Raw genomic sequence first — 16,855 nt, forward strand, 5'->3', positions numbered from 1 at the left:
CAAGATGTGGATGCACGTGGTACTGAACCTAGTAATGGAGCTCAGAAAAAGTCTGAGGTATTTGATTCAGTTGAAAAGGAATGCAGTCCTTGTGGGTCAGATAGACTTGGTTCAGTGAAGAAAGGGTTAACCTTGGTAATAGTGGGAAGTGAGAGCTCCCAGGTGTTTGTGCTCGACGGTGTGTTAAAAGTTAGTGGGGAGATGAATATTATTATTGAAGGAGAAGGGAAATATGTAGTTCCCAAATTGAATGAAGAAAATTTAAAGGCTGGACTGATATCAAAGGCAGCAACCAGGCTACAGAGACAATGGCGTGGTACCACAAAGCCTGTGAATCAATTACAGGTTGAGTTGGAAGGTAACGGGGCCCCACACGCTATTGTTATTCCAGAGTGTGGTGTGAAAAGGCAGAATTTGAAATGCTGTTTGAACAAAGAGTTTGAACTGAAAACTAATAGCCTGAAGGGTCCTGAAGAGAAAACTAGCAACTTGTGTAAAATTAAAGAATTGGGTGGAAATTCAGAAGATGGTCTAAGTTTGGAACACATTGCTGATAAAATAACTCCTATGGAAGGAGCGGACGAAAGCCTATTTCGCCAGGGTGCACAAGCTCCCCACGTGGAAATTAACCGGAAAAGAGGAGAGGGTTAATGGGGACGCCATTTTTAAATAGCAGAAGCCGGTTTTACGGGATTTCGACAAAGTATGTGAATAATAACCATATAACCATATAACAATCACAGCACGGAAACAGGCCATTCCGGCCCTCCTAGTCCGTGCCGAACTCTTAATCTCACCTAGTCCCACCTACCCGCACTCAGCCCATAACCCTCCACTCCTTTCCTATCCATATACCTATCCAATTTTACCTTAAATGACACAACTGATCTGGCCTCTACTACTTCTACAGGAAGCTCATTCCACACAGCTATCACTCTCTGAGTAAAGAAATACCCCCTCGTGTTTCCCTTAAACTTTTGCCCCCTAACTCTCAAATCATGTCCTCTCGTTTGAATCTCCCCTACTCTCAATGGAAACAGCCTATTCACGTCAACTATATCTATCCCTCTCAACATTTTAAATACCTCGATCAAATCCCCCCTCAACCTTCTACGCTCCAATGAATAGAGACCTAACTTGTTCAACCTTTCTCTGTAACTTAAGTGCTGAAACCCTGGTAACATCCTAGTAAATCGTCTCTGCACTCTCTCTAATTTATTGATATCTTTCCTATAATTCGGTGACCAGAACTGTACACAATATTCCAAATAAAAGACAAACCCCATGGAAGGCAGCCTGTTAAGTTTGAAAGCAACCTAAAGATTAGTATTTGCATGAACTTTTGTAGTATACCCGTAAGCTAAGATCACAACTCTTTAGTTTTTGTTTGCTAAAGAAAAATAAGACCTACAAATAGGTGGTTATTAAATTGGAATCTGATGCTACAAGACTTTAGTAAGGTACAAGATGTTAAGATGTTAAAGGAAGTGACAATGTAATCAGTAACTATCTAGAGGCTGAATTGAATGTATAACTGTATTACTCTGTAGTGAAAAAAAAACTTTTGTATTGTGTTAGATTCTAAAATCCTGTAAGACTCTGTATTACTTTGTTTTTACCGATGGTAAAAACGCGTTGAAGAAAGGGGGTGTTACACCTGTGGCACCTCCTTTTTGAGAATCGCAGGATCGCTATTAAGTCAGGTCAGGAGACCCAGGAAATGAGAGAGAGACCCGCAGATTCCTCAATGTTTGGAATGTCCTGGCCCCTGCGATACAAAGCCACGGAACAGGTCATTGTCTGTTGGAGACGGGATTGTGTACTGAGAACTGTACTTCATGGAAAGCCCTCAGGCAACGTGGGCTGGTTGGGGGGATGGCATCATTCCACCCTGATTGACATCTGAGACCCTGTGAGTCAGGATAAAAGAGGGACTGGGGAACAGCCCCTGAACACACACGCACCAGGAGAAACGCTAACAGTTCTGTGACAGCGTTTAATAGCGACAGCCGGTGGAGGGCCCACGTGTGTCCTTTCCCGTTGCCCCGGGATTGAGGCCCTACCATGGAAGGTGGCTTATCTAAGGAAGAAATCACTACCGACGCCACTTCGAAGCATTGACATCATAAAAGGAATGGGCAAGTTTTAATCCGTCTCTCTCTCCAACCAAAAGCTGCAGCTTGAATGAACTTGAATGACATTTATATTTCCATCAGACAATACATTATCCCCTAGACAACGATAGAGTTATTTCTTATTGATTATTATTATACCCGCGCTTTTAGATTTAGTATTGACGACGTATATTATCTGTATCTTTGCATTGATATTATTTTTGTGTATTTTATCAATAAATACTGTTAAAAATAGTACCATCAGACTTCAACGGACCTCTCTATCTTTGCTGGTAAGTGACCCAGTTACGGGGTACGTAACAGCATGTTTCCCTTTCACCCCCGGCACTGTCTGTTGGATGTTCATTTGTTCTCCATTAACCTTTATTGCTGGTTCCATGGAGTTGGCTTTTTCTCCTTTGAACTCTGATGCTGCCTCTGTAGATCTTGCATGTTTTCCCCCTTGGGAGTTTGCTTGTTCACCCTCAACCTCTGGTGCTGTCTGTGTGGAGTTTGCTTGTTCACCCTCAACCTCTGGTGCTGTCGGTGTGGAGATTGCTTGTTCGCTCTCAACCTCTGGTGCTGTCGGTGTGGAGAATGCTTGTTCGCTCTCAACCTCCAGTGCTGTCTGTGTGGAGTTTGCTTGTTCCTCCTCAACCTCCAGTGCTGTCTGTGTGGAGTTTGCTTGTTCCTCCTTAACTGTTGTCACTGTCTATGTAGAGTTTGCATGTTCTTCCTTAGCCTCTGGTGCTGTCTGTGTGGAGTTAATGTGTTCTCCATAAACCAGTGGTGCTGTCGGTGTGGAGTTTGCATGTTTCCCTTTCACACCCGGCGCTGTCTGTTGGATGTTCATTTGTTCTCCATTAACCTTTGTTGCTGTCTCCATGGAGTTTGCATTTTCTCCTTTGAACTCTGATGCTGCCTCTGTAGATTTTGCATCTTTTCCACCTTGGGAGTTTGCTTGTTCACCCTTAACCTCTGGTGCTGTCTGTGTGGAGTTTACTTGTTCACCCTCAATCTCTGGTGCTGTCTGAGTGGAGTTTCCTTGTTCCCCCTTAACCTGCGATGCTGTCTGAGTGCAGTTTGCTTGTTCCCCATGAACCTCCAGTGCTGTCTGAGTGGAGTTTGCTTGTTCACCCTCAACCTCTGGTGCTGTCTGAGTGGAGTTTGCTTGTTCACCCTCAACCTCTGGTGCTGTCTGAGTGGAGTTCCTTGTTCCCCCTTAACCTGCGATGCTGTCTGAGTGCTGTTTGCTTGTTCCCCATGAACCTCTGGCCCTCTTAGTGTGGAGTTTGCTTGTTCCTCCTCAACCCCTGATGCTGTCTGAGTGCAGTTTACTTGTTCACCCTTAACCTCTGGTGCTATCTGTGTGGAGTTTGCTTGTTTCCCCTTATCCGTTGTGACTGACTGTGTGGAGTTTGCATGTTCTCCCTTAGTCTCTGGTGCTGTCTGTGTGGAGTTAATATGTTCTCCATAAACCAATGGTGCTGTCTGTGTGGAGTTTGCATGTTTTCCTTTCACACCCGGCACTGTCTGTTGGATGTTCATTTGTTCTCCATTAACCTTTGCTGCTGTCTCCTTGGAGTTTGCTTTTTCTCCTTTGAACTCTGATGCTGCCTCTGTAGATCTTGCATGTTTTCCCCCTTGGGAGTTTGCTTGTTCACCCTTAACCTCTGGTGCTCTCTGTGTGGAGTTTGCTTGTTCACCCTCAACCTCTGGTGCTGTCTGTGTGGAGTTTGCATGTTCTCCCTTAGTCTCTGGTGCTGTCTGTGTGGAGTTAATATGTTCTCCATAAACCAATGGTGCTGTCTGTGTGGAGTTTGCATGTTTTCCTTTCCCACCCGGCACTGTCTGTTGGATGTTCATTTGTTCTCCATTAACCTTTGCTGCTGTCTCCTTGGAGTTTGCTTTTTCTCCTTTGAACTCTGATGCTGCCTCTGTAGATCTTGCATGTTTTCCCCCTTGGGAGTTTGCTTGTTCACCCTTAACCTCTGGTGCTCTCTGTGTGGAGTTTGCTTGTTCACCCTCAACCTCTGGTGCTGTCTGTGTGGAGTTTGCTTGTTCACCCTCAACCTCTGGTGCTGTCTGAGTGGAGTTTGCATGTCCTCCCTTAACCTTTGGTGCTGTCTGAGTGGAGTTTGCATGTCCTCCCTTAACCTCTGGTGCTGTCTGAGTGGAGTTTGCTTGTTCACCCTCAATCTCTGGTGCTGTCTGAGTGGAGTTTGCTTGTTCACCCTCAACCTCTGGTGCTGTCTGAGTGGAGTTTGCTTGTTCACCCTCAACCTCTGGTGCTGTCTGAGTGGAGTTTGCTTGTTCACCCTCAACCTCTGGTGCTGTCTGTGTGGAGTTTGCTTGTTCACCCTCAACCTCTGGTGCTGTCTGAGTGGAGTTTGCTTGTTCACCCTCAACCTCTGGTGCTGTCTGTGTGGAGTTTGCTTGTTATACTTAACCCCCTACACTGATTCTGTGGAGTTTGCACACTCTCCCTTGCCCATCATTGTCTGTGTGGATTTCCACTTTCTGCTTTAACCTCTGAGTCTCTCTATGTGGAGTTTGCTTGCTCTCCCTTGAACTCTGGTGCTATCTCTATGGAATATGCATGTTCTCTCCTCACCTCCGGAGCTCTGTGTTTCGAGCTGCTTCTTCTCCCTTATCCTCCAACGCTGTCTATCTGGAGTTTGCATCTTCTCTGATAACCTCCAGGGCTCTCTGTGCTAAGTCTGCCTGTTCTCCCTTAACTTCCTGTTCTGTCTGTATTGAGTCTGCATGCTCTCCCCTAACCTCAGGTGGTGTTTCTGTGGAGTTTGCATGTTTTCACTCAACCTTCAGTGCTGTCTGTGCCCAGTTTCCATAACCTCCCACAACCCCTTTGCTCTCTGTGTGGAGTTCACACATTCTCCCTGTGACAGTGTGGCTGTTCTCTGGGTTTTCTTTTTCTACTCATTGCACAGTTTATTGTGTCCTGATGAAGGGTCTCGGCCCGAAACGTCGACAGTGCTTCTCCTTATAGATGCTGCCTGGCCTGCTGTGTTCCACCAGCATTTTGTGTGTGTTGCACAGTTTATTTGTTGGTTACTGGGCCTCCGTGTGCAGGGTTGACGAGAATGTGAGGAGGATAATGTGGGTTAGGCAAGGAATGTATAAAGTCTGGTGTTTGAAGATTGCAATAGTCTTGTTGGTACCCAGGACCTGTTTCTGTGCTCTATGTCTTTCTACTGCGATGCTAGCTATTGTATGGTGGTTTACAGATCACTCATGTTACGTACCCGTGGGTATTTTGTACTTGTCACGTGACAGTGTTGTTGAAGCTATACTGAACTTAAGGTAGTGGTCTTGTGATGGTGGAGTGATGTCATTTTCCTGCCAGTAGAGATCATGTGACAGGTTTTTTTTACAGGGTATAAAAGGAGGACCCCTCCCTGTGAGGAGGGGCAGTTCGTGGCTGGATTTGCCATTTTGACTCCATGCCACTGCGTGGTCCAATATTATGACGCAGTTTGGTTGAAAGGTGGAGTTTTATTTAATCCCTAAAGTTTAAAAGGTCATTGCCAGCAGTTTCTTTATAATACTGCCAGCTAAAAATCAGTGAAGAGTGAAGATCAGAGTTCGGGCGCTAAAAGATCGAGGAAAGTCGATTTCGACGGTGAAACAGGTTCGACCTTGTTTGATCCTCATTCGGAAGGAATTCGTTGGCTGTCCCCATGTTAATCCCTGCAAATGGTAGCAGAAAGGATTGGGTACAGTTTTGTAAAGGAAAGGTCAGTGCCTTTAAGCCATTTCATTTTCATCTTCGTAAATTCTCCAAGAAAAGTAGTTCGACTGGGAACCTCAACAACACGACGTGAAAGAGAATTTAAATCGTCTAAAAAGTCTCTCCTTTAATGGACTGTAAGCATTTTGAACTTTTGCAGTACTACTTTGAAGAACTGTTTTTGCAACATCGCTTTAAGAACTGTTTAAGCAGCCGCACAGCAGCTGATTTCCGGTTACGTTAGTGGTTTGTTTACTTTTGGGGTTTGTTTTTCAGTGTTTAATAAACGTTTTGTTTGTTATAAAAACCCTGCCTCACTCACATATTTATTGTTGCTGAATCGGTAACACTCAGACGGTGATTCCTTTCCCCATTACTGCCCATCCAATGCACATAGTCACTGTAAATAAAAGTAAATTTGCTATCAAAGTATGTGTATCTCACCCTGGCATTTATTTCCTTGCAGGCGTTCGCAGTAGAAATACAAAATATTGGAACACAACTTCCACACAACCCAATATTATTTTGATTAGGTGACATTGAAGGGATAAAACCTAAACTTAAATTGAATAAATATCAGAAAGAATTTATAAAAATTGCATTGACAGTAGCCAAAAAGGCTATTGCAGCTACTTGGAAATTGGATTCTTATTTAAGTATGGATCGTTGGAATAATGAAATCTTTAGCTATATTCCACTTGAAAAGATTACTTATAATATAAGGAATAAATATGATAAATTTTTGAGTATTTGGCACCCTTATTTACAAAAGATAGGGTTGTATATATAGGTGATGAAGATGTTGGTCCCTTGGGGGGAGAAACAAATACATATATTAAATTTAATTTGAATTCCATGGAGCATGTGGAGACCTTCCAATATCCAGGCAGTCTTTCTTTCTTCTTTCTTTTTTCTCTGCTTTTTTTTAGGTAGGGGTATGTTACCCTTAGGAAGGGTTAAGGGTTAAGGGTTAAGGGGAGGGACGAGGGTAGATATTATTCTATGTAATTAAGTTTGAAAATTGAATTAAAAAAAAGAAATACAAAAGAATCAATTAAAAATACACGCAAAGATTGGCAAACAACCAATGTCAAAACAAGACAACCTGGACAAAAACAAAACTGAATAAATTTTAATAATTAATACACTTTCTTTCCATCATCTTTTACGGCCGTCCTGTCTACTCGCTTTCCCATTCTCACTCATTCATTCGTTCCCCTTCCCTTTAGCAGGTCCTTTCTCCATTCCTACACCCATGGTTCCATTTCCCTGGCTAATGTGTGCAGGCTGCCAGGGTCATCAGGCCACAGCTTCCATAATCATAACATTTCCCCTCTCCTCCTTTTTCAGTTCCTCAATCTAGACTCCTACCTCTTCTTCTCATCTGCTTATCACCGGCCCCTGGTGTCCCTCCCCCTTCCCTTTCTCCCAGGGTCTACTCTCTTCTCAAGTCAGATTTCTTCTTCTCCAGTCCTTTACCTTTCCCACCCACCTGGTTTCACCTATCACCTCTAGCTTGTCTTCCTTTTTATTCTCCTTCCTCTCTCGACCTTGTTATGCTTTGTAACTCCTAAACATAAAGAACTGATTGCAAGAAAATGATGGAGCCCAGGAGAACAGGTCTTAGTTTCACTTTTACTTTAAGTGAGGTCACGCGTGTGTGACGTGATGGCGTAATGATGTATGACATTTACATATAACCCATAACGAATTACGTTAACAACAAAGAATGATATGTAATACAACTACTGTATAGACATCCACAGCATTGTAAATCTTAAATCATCCCATTCAGGCTTAATTGTAATGGAGGATGTCTTACTCTTATGGGATAACATCTTTCCTGTCGAGGGGTTCAGTCTGTTTGCCTGGTGAGGCTAGTGGCTGTGAAATGATCTCAGCTTCTGGGGCCTCCTTGGTGGTGGTTGTAGGAGATGACTCTGGGACTGCAGGAAGTGTTTCTGACACCTTTCTTCTGGACATGCTGGTGTCACTGGACAATGTGGATCATAATGTGTGATTACAGTGTCTGACGTCACCATTTCCTTTACTTTTTGGAAAGCCACCTCACACTGCTTTGCCCATGGCCATTTCTTCCCGATCTGTGGTAGTGAGTTCACAGGGCGGGGCACAGTAGTCAGGTTTGGCAGGAACCTGTTAGAGTAATTGACAATCCTAAAAACAACCACAACTGTGACATGTCCTTTGACCTTGGGGCATCCACCATTGCTTGAATTTGCTCAGCACGCTTGTGTAATCTTGTGCATCTGTCTTCAGATTTTGGAGACATTCTTACTGGTAACAATGATGTCATCCAGGTAACACTAAGTGCCCAGACATCATGGGTCCATAGTTTACTGCCAAAGTGAAGGTGCAGATGCCACTCCAAACATAAGCCTATTATAGTGATAAAGCCCTTTGAGAGTGTTTCTGGTGAGAAATACTCTGGACTCTTCTTCCATCTCCATCTATAGGTAGGCTTCATCTAAGTCCACTTTGCTCCAGAAAGATTTGTGAAGATATCCTTTATCCTAGGTGGAGGTGTATTGATCTATTTTCAGTGCTGGGTTGATGGTATCATTAAAGTCACCCCAGATCCCAACAGACCATTGAATCATTAAATTGAACCCTTGAACCCATCCTTCTTTTCTACTGGGACCACTGGCATTGCCCGTGGGCTCCACCCAACCTTGGAAAGAATTCCTTCTGCTTCCATGCACTCTAGCTCACTGGCTACTTTACCATGGATGGTATAAGGAACCGGATGGGCTTTGTAAAACTTGGTGTGGCATTTTCATTTTAACACTATTTGACCTTTGATATATTTGAGTTTTCCAATGCCATCCTTGAAAACTGCTGTGGCATCATTCAATACCTTCCTTAATTTGCTTTCAATTGACATTTTACAGGGGATGTGGCATGCAAATGGTGGATGGATCTCCAATCAAGTTGTAGTTGTCTCAGCCAACCATGGCCCCACAATGCTGGCCCTCCTGTTTTTACCACATACAAGCCCAATGTGGCTTGTTGGTTGCTGTATTTCACCATTACAGATGTCATTCCACAGGAGATACATTTTTCCTGTATGTTCTTAGTCAGATATCTGTAGGCTTCAGTTCAGTACCTTCAAAGCACCATTCAAACTCATTTTCTGGAATGACTGAAACACGAGAGCCAATTCCATTTTAATTAATTCTCTGTTCAATTTTGCTGTAAGCCATCTTGCTTGTCTATTGTTAGTTTTCACATTTTAAATCTCAAGTATGCTCAGTGCTGTGTCACTCTCATCATTATCAGATCTTTCATCAACAGAATGCAGATTAATGCTGTTTTTGAAAATGCAGCTTGTATTCCTCATCCCTGTGCACTCTGCCCAACATGCTCTTTGTATGTGCCCTACGTTGTTGCATTTTCTGCAAGTTTCGTGTTTAAAACTGCATTGGTTTGGGATATGTCAGCCCCTGCCACAATGGTTAACACAATTTGTGTGGCCAGGCAGATTTAGATATAGACGTTGCAATTTTGTTCACACTTCCTTTCATTCCTGACTGCAACTCAATTGTGTGTCTCCCTGACTGCCGTTTCCATTGATACAGCTATTTCAACTGCTCTTTTAAATGTAAGTTGTGCTTCATTTAGGAGCTATTTTTGAATGCTTTCTTGCAAGATTGGACAAACTAAATGATCTCTCAATGCATCATTAAGCCTTTCACTGAACTGGCAATGCTCAGGCAATTTCTTCAATTCACCCATGTACACTGAAATGTACTCCTATTTTTTGATTCCACTTATAAAACCTAAAGCATTCTGCAATTCAGTTCCAAATGTTCCTGTGTTGCTTTCACAATATCATCAAAGCTCATTTCGGCTGGTTTGGTTGGAGCTGTCAAACTTCAAAGTGAAATGCATGCCATTAAATTGAATACACTCAGCGAAACTGTCACTAATTTCTCTTTGGCTATTTTATTTGCTTTTAAATGCTGCTTAATTCACTTGGTATGCAAAATCCAGTTGGTTCTTATGTAATGAAATGCATCAATCTTTCCTATATAGTGTAGTTAGCCATTTCTGCCTTTATTTAATTCATGATTATTATCACCTAGTACTCACTGTTTTTGAATGCATGAATTTGTCTGTTTTCCGCCTTTTTTGTTAACTTGACCATGTTTTCTCTTATTCCTTTCTGAAGAGACACGTGCTGTGCAGCTTTTTTTAACTCAAAAGTCTTGCTGTGCTTCAATAGGTAAGTAGTCATCTCAGATTCACTTTAAAAATACCTCATTGCAACTGTTAAGTTTTGTTACTCCAAAACATAAAGACTAATTGCAAGAAAAAGACAGGCACCCAGAGGAACAGGACTTAATTTCATTTGTACTTTGTGACACACGCAGTGATATAATGACGTACACCATTTTTGTATTTTTACACGTAACTAACAATGGATTATGTAAACAGCAAAGAATGCTTAATTGCACAATATATTTACAACAGTACTCAAATATTAAATACACAGCATCCTAATGAAGGGTCTCAGCCTGAAATGTTGACAGTTTATTTATTTCCATAGATACTGCCTGACCTGCTAAATTCTTCTCACATTTTGTGTGTTACCCTGGATTTCTGGCATCTGCAGAAGCTCTTGTGCATTTGAAATGGAGCGTGTTAGAAATAGGAATGTTGACTCAGTTGAATTGCCTGTGTAAACAGTATATCATATTGGAAGCTGGTGAGATGGTGAGGCTGTGCACTGTGTGATGGCTGGCGGGATGACATACGGCTGATCCAGAACCAAAAGAGACAAACTCATTCTCCTCAGCTTTCACTTCACCTGCTTTCTAACTGGAAGATGAAAGGAGAGATTTTTAATGGCTATAATGAAGAATTACCATGTGCAGTAACACGGAAACAGAAACTCAAATAAACTGTCAGTGACTGACACACCAGAGCAGACAAAAGCCAAAACCACACCCAATCGGTGACTGAGTCACTCTCACTTCTTTCCCCATCAATCTTCATCCGTTTCTTTAGCAAGTCTACCAACCTTGGATGCAAAATTTGGATATTTAATGCAAAATTTCTGAATTTCAACACTCCCAAAGGGCTGGTTCTATTTTTGATAATCACAAAAATTTCACAAACCCACGGTTCATCCGAGCCCACAGTTCCGACTGAGCCGAGAATTCCATCCGAGCCCACAGTTCTGACTGAGCCGAGAATTCCATCCGAGCCCACAGTTCTGACTGAGCCGAGAATTCCATCCGAGCCCACAGTTCTGACTGAGCCGAGAATTCCATCCGAGCCCACAGTTCTGACTGAGCCGACGGTTCTGACTGAGCCGAGAATTCCATCCGAGCCCACGGTTCCGACTGAGCCGAGAATTCCATCCGAGCCCACGGTTCCGACTGAGCCGAGAATTCCATCCGAGCCCACGGTTCCGACTGAGCCGAGAATTCCGTCCGAGCTCGTGTTTCCGTCTGAGCCAATGGTTCCAACTGAGCCCAGAGTTCCATCCGAGCCCATGATCCCATCCGAGCTGAGAGTTCTGTCCAAATCCACGGTCCTATCCGAGCTGATGGTTCTGTCCAAGCCTACGGTCCTATCCAAGCTGAGAGTTCCGTCCAAATCCACGGTCCTATCCGAGCTGATGGTTCCGTCCGAGCCTACGGTCCCATCCGAGCTGACAATTTCGTCCGAGCCCATGGTTCTCCAAAATGCCTCAGATTTAGATTCAGATTCATGAAATAGTACAGCACAGAAAGAGGCCCTTCGGTCCACATTGTTGTGCCAAACCTATTAATTAGTAATCAAATGGCCAACTAACTCATCCCATCTGCCTACACAATGCCAATATCCTTCCATTTTCCTCACAGTTACATGCCTATCTAAACGTCTCTTAAAAGTCTCTCATGTTTCTGCCTCAACCACAACTCCAGGCAGTGCATTCACTCTCAGTGTAAAGAACGTGCCCCTTGCATCTCATATTAGATTGAATTCAGATTCATTTATTTACCACATGTACAGTGCCTACAAAAAGTATTCACCCACCTTTCATGTTTTATTGTGGATCACAGTGGACTTAACTTGGCTTTTCTTGACACTGATCAGGACTTACATTTCAAAGTGAAAACAGATCTGTACAAAGCAATCTAAATTAATTACAAATATAAAACAGAAAATAATTCATTGCATAATTACTCACCCCCTTCAGGTCAGTATTTAGTAGATGCACCTTTGGCAGCAATTACAGCCTTGAGTCTGTGTGGATAGATCTCTATCAGCTTTGCACATCTGGACACTGCAGGTTTTCCACATTCTTTTGACAAAACTGCTCAAGCTCTGTCAGATTGCATGGGGGTCATGACCTGAAAAGCCCCTTTCAAGTCCAGCCCCAAATTCTCAATTGGACTGAGGTCTGGACTCTGACTTGGCCACTCCAGGACATGAACTTTGTTGTTTTTAAGCCGTTCCTGTGTAGCTTTGGCTTCATGCTTGGGGTCATTGTCTTGCTGGAAAACAAATCTTCTCCCAAGTCACAGTTCCCTTGCCGACTGCATCAGGTTTCCGTCCAGGATTGCCCTGTATTTTGCTGCATTCATTTTACCCTCTACCTTCACAAGCCTTCCCGAGCCTGTGGCAGTGAAGCATCCCCACAGCATGATACAGCCACCACCGTGGTGAGGATGGTGTGTTTTTGATGATATGAGGTGTTTGGCTTACACCAAACATAGCATTTAGTCTGATGGCCAAAAAGCTCAATTTTGGTTTCATCAGACCATAGAACCTCCTTCCAGCTGACTTCAGAGTCTTCTGGCAAACTCTAGCTGAGATTTCGTGTGAGTTTTTTCCAACAGTGGCTTTCTCTTTGCCACTCTCCCATAAAACTGCGACTGGTGAAGTACCTGGGCAACAGTTGTTGTATGTTCAGTCTCTCCCATCCCAGCCACTGAAGCTTGTAACTCCTCCAGAGTTGTCATAGGTCTCCTGGTGGCCTCCCTCACTCATCCTCTTCTTGCACGGTCACTCAGTGTTTGAGGATGTTCTGCTCTAGGCAGATTCTTTTCAGATCTTGATAATTGACTTAAGTCTCCAAAAACAGATCTCCATTTAATTAATGGTACTTCTAAAACAAATTGGCTGCACCAGTGATGATTTGGTGTGTCATATTAAAGGGGATGAATACTTATGTAATCAATAATTTTGGTTTTTATATTTGCGATTAATTTAGATCACTTTGTAGAGACCTGTTTTCACTTTGACACAAAGAGCCTTCTTCTGTCGATCAGTGTCAAAAAAAGCCAAATTAAATCCACTGTGATTCAATGTTGTAAAACAATAAAAGATGAAAATTTCCAAAGAGGGTGGGTGAATTACTTTTTATAGACACTGTATATAGAAACATACAGTGAAATGTGTCGTTTCTGCTAACAGCCTACACAACCTAGGCAAATGTCACCACACATTCCAATGCCAACACAATGCTCCGCAGAACCACACAAAATACAGCAAATAACAAAACAACAACAGCAAAGGAATCCCCGTTCCTCCCTGCCACACGGGCGCCCTCTCATGAACAGTCCTCCAACTTCAGGACACCATATAATCTTCTACGTTCCATGGACTGTAACCCTATTTTTTACATTTAAAGCAAAGGTTGATGGGTTCTTGATCAGTCAGGGTGTCAAAGGTTACGGGGAGAAGGCAGGAGAATGGGTTTGAAAGGAATGATAAATCAGCCATGCTGGAACAGACTCGATGGACCGAATGGCCCAATCCCGCTCCTGCGTCTTGTGGTCTTATTTTGTGTAATGCTTACGTTTGGAGTCGTGGAATTGCTGTTTGGAAGTAGTGAACGTAGGAGTATAAGGAACACTCTGCTGCATCTGAGTGCGTGGAAATTTCTGAAATGACGGCGTAAGTTGGATTGAGTGACCTGATGACCTTACCGAGGCATACTTGCCCAGCGACCAAAGCCAGGGAACTGGAATTCTGTGAGGATTTGACTTCTGTAAGGCTGGATAATATGAAGGGGAAACAAAAGGGCCTTAAACACCAGAGATTCCGCAGATGCTGGAAACCCAAAGTAGCACCTACAAAATGCTGGAGGAACTCAGCAAGTCAGGCAGCATCTACGGAGGGGAATAAAGAGTCAATGTAACCGGCCAAGACCCTTCATCAGGACTGGGAAAGAAGGGGGCAGAGTTCAGAATAAGGAGGTGGGGGGGAGGAAGGACTACAAGCTGCCAGGTGATAGGTGAGCTGAGGTGAGGGGGAAGGGGGATGAAGTAAAAATCTGGGTGATGATGGGTGGAAAAAGTAAGGGGCTGGAGAAGAAGGACTCTGGTAGGGAAGGAGAGTGACCATAGGAGAAAGGGATGGAGGAGGGCTACCAGGGCGATGTGATAGGCAGGTAGGGAGAACGGAAGCTGGAGTGGGGACTGGAAGAGGGAGGTTCTGTTAACAGGGAATGCAGTCAGTACAGAAGTGGGAATAGATATTGATATGGAAGAGCAAGGTGTGGAATTGTTTTATGGATGAGTAAGAAAAAATACAGTGAAAGAAATCAGTGTTTGAATTACCTGTCAGCCACCATCTCATGTTAGACAACCCGAGGAAACTCAGAAAAGGCTGTAGAGTTGTAAACTCAACCAGCTGCATCATGGGCACCGGCCTCTCCACCATCGAGGACGTCTTTAAAAGGCGATGACTGAAAAAGGCAGCACCCATTAATTAAGGACTCTCACCACCCTCTTCTCATTGCTCAAAGAAAAGATACGGGAGCCTGAAAACACACTCAACACTTTAGGAACAGCTTCTCCCCCTCTGCCATCGGATCTCTGACTGGACATTGAACCCTCAAACACTACTTAGTTTTGCTCTCTCCTGACTTATTTTTTATCATTTTTATTGTAACTGGAAGTAATTTTCTCTGCATCGAGATGTACTGTTGCTGCAAAACAACAAATTTCACAGCATCGTCAGTGATAATGAGCCTCATTCTGATAATCACTGGTAAGGGCTCATTCAAGTTCATCTAAACTTCATAACAATGACAAAGCTGATGCTAAATACCAGTGAAAACCTCCAAACTAGATGATTTTTGTACCAAGAAATAGCTGAAAATATTGTCAATCATCTTCTAAGTTTTCTCAGTCCGGGGATGCTTTTTCAGGCTAGAGAATGTTGCTGCTTCTCTACTATTTAAGGAAGGCGAGAGAGGAAAACCAATTATTCATCAGCTAGCTGACATCTCTTGTCAGAAGTAGCTGAAATGTGTTTTAAACAAGCCTCTTTCTGAAATTTCTTTTCAGCTTCTGCCAATTTCCCAATATTTTTACAGTCATGGTTTGGGAGTGTTTGACTTGAGTATTGATCAGAATTTCTATATCATAGTGGTGTCTACTGTTGTAGATGATTTCATGGACTATGAAGATACATGAAAGATGCCATAGGAATGCCCCTTTCTCTTCTCTCAGATGTTAGTTGTTGGCCGCAGGTCCACAATCCAGTGATGCAGAGAGTGAAACCTTACCTGATATTCCAGTTCAGTACTGAAGCTGTGCTGCTGTGTCAGAGGGGTTGTTCTTCAATAAGGCTTTTACCTTTCGGTCCTATTCACCTCCCAAACACTTGCAAAGGATCTAATTGTACATCCCTCTTCCTAAATTTCTGAGTCGATCTCTATCACTCAGTGGAGAAACGACACTGTATGCCGTTGCTGTCTCAGTCAGTCTGTCATGTACACTGAAACCTGAATAGCAATATCTGTGAGGACAGTGCAAATGCTGAGGCTTTTGGAAGGCTTTGGTCAGACCACACTTGGAGTGTTGCCAGCAGTTTTGGGCCACTTAGTTAAGAAAGAACATGCTGGCATTGGAAACGGTCCAGAGAAGGTTCACGAGATGACAGAGTTAACATATGAGGAGCAGTTGATGGCTCTGGGCCTGTGCTCACTGTAATTCAGAAGAATGAGGGGTGATGGCATTGAAACCTATCAGATATTGAAACTGTGGATGTGAAGATAATGTTGGGTGAATCTAAGAGCAGAGGGCACAGCCTCAGATAGAACAGAGATGAAGAGGAATTTCTTTAGCCAGAGAGCACTGAACCTGTGGAATACATTGCCACAAATGGCTGTGGAGGCCAAGTCATGGTATATTTAAAGTGCAGGTTGATGGATTCTTGATTAGTCAGGGCATCAAAAGTTACGGGGAGAAGACAGAGAGTGGGGTTGAGAGGGATAATAAATCAGCCGTGATGGAATGGTGGAGCAGACTCGATGGGCCCAATGGTCTCATTCTGCCATTGTCTGATAAAGAAATATCTGGTGGTCATGAAAGGAGCTATATCAATCCACATCTTTAAAAGCAGGTCAGGAAGATCCCAAATGTTGATGTTCCTCTTCCTGGGCTTTAATGTTGAGAACCTTAGACTGAACTGGTCCATGTAGGAGAACAATGCAATGGAGCTGAGAAGAAAAAGGGGTAACACTTCATTAACCTCATGCAGAACCAGAACCAGACACCACTCGCAAGCCTTCCATCACAATGATTTGCCACAAGGGATGAAGGACATGAGTGAAAAATGTCTCAACAAAAGTGAAGAGATTTAATTAAGGACTGAGCTTCTTCATCATCAAGTCCAACCCAACTATCAGCACTTTGCTGAAGAACCCATAACCTGGGGTCACTGACGAACAGCAGTTCAGTTGACGTCTCAGAGGGGGTAATTAGTTCATTCTCCAAATGAAATTGTTCATTTTGGATGGACTGCCAAGGAACCTTCATTTAGAAAATGAATACCTGTCAGCTAAATTATTTCCAGTGATTACTATTGACCTTAGCACACACACCATCCTTCTCCCAATGGGCAATCTCCTACAAAGCTCCCTGAGCACTTTCAGTGAGAGTGTGGAGCCATACAGAAGACAGCAGAGCAGCAATGGTAATTGCTAACTAAACATTCAATGATGTGCTGAAATGTTACTGCAGTA

This window comes from Hemitrygon akajei, chromosome 21, assembly GCF_048418815.1.
Source record: "Hemitrygon akajei chromosome 21, sHemAka1.3, whole genome shotgun sequence".
Lineage (NCBI taxonomy): Eukaryota > Metazoa > Chordata > Chondrichthyes > Myliobatiformes > Dasyatidae > Hemitrygon > Hemitrygon akajei.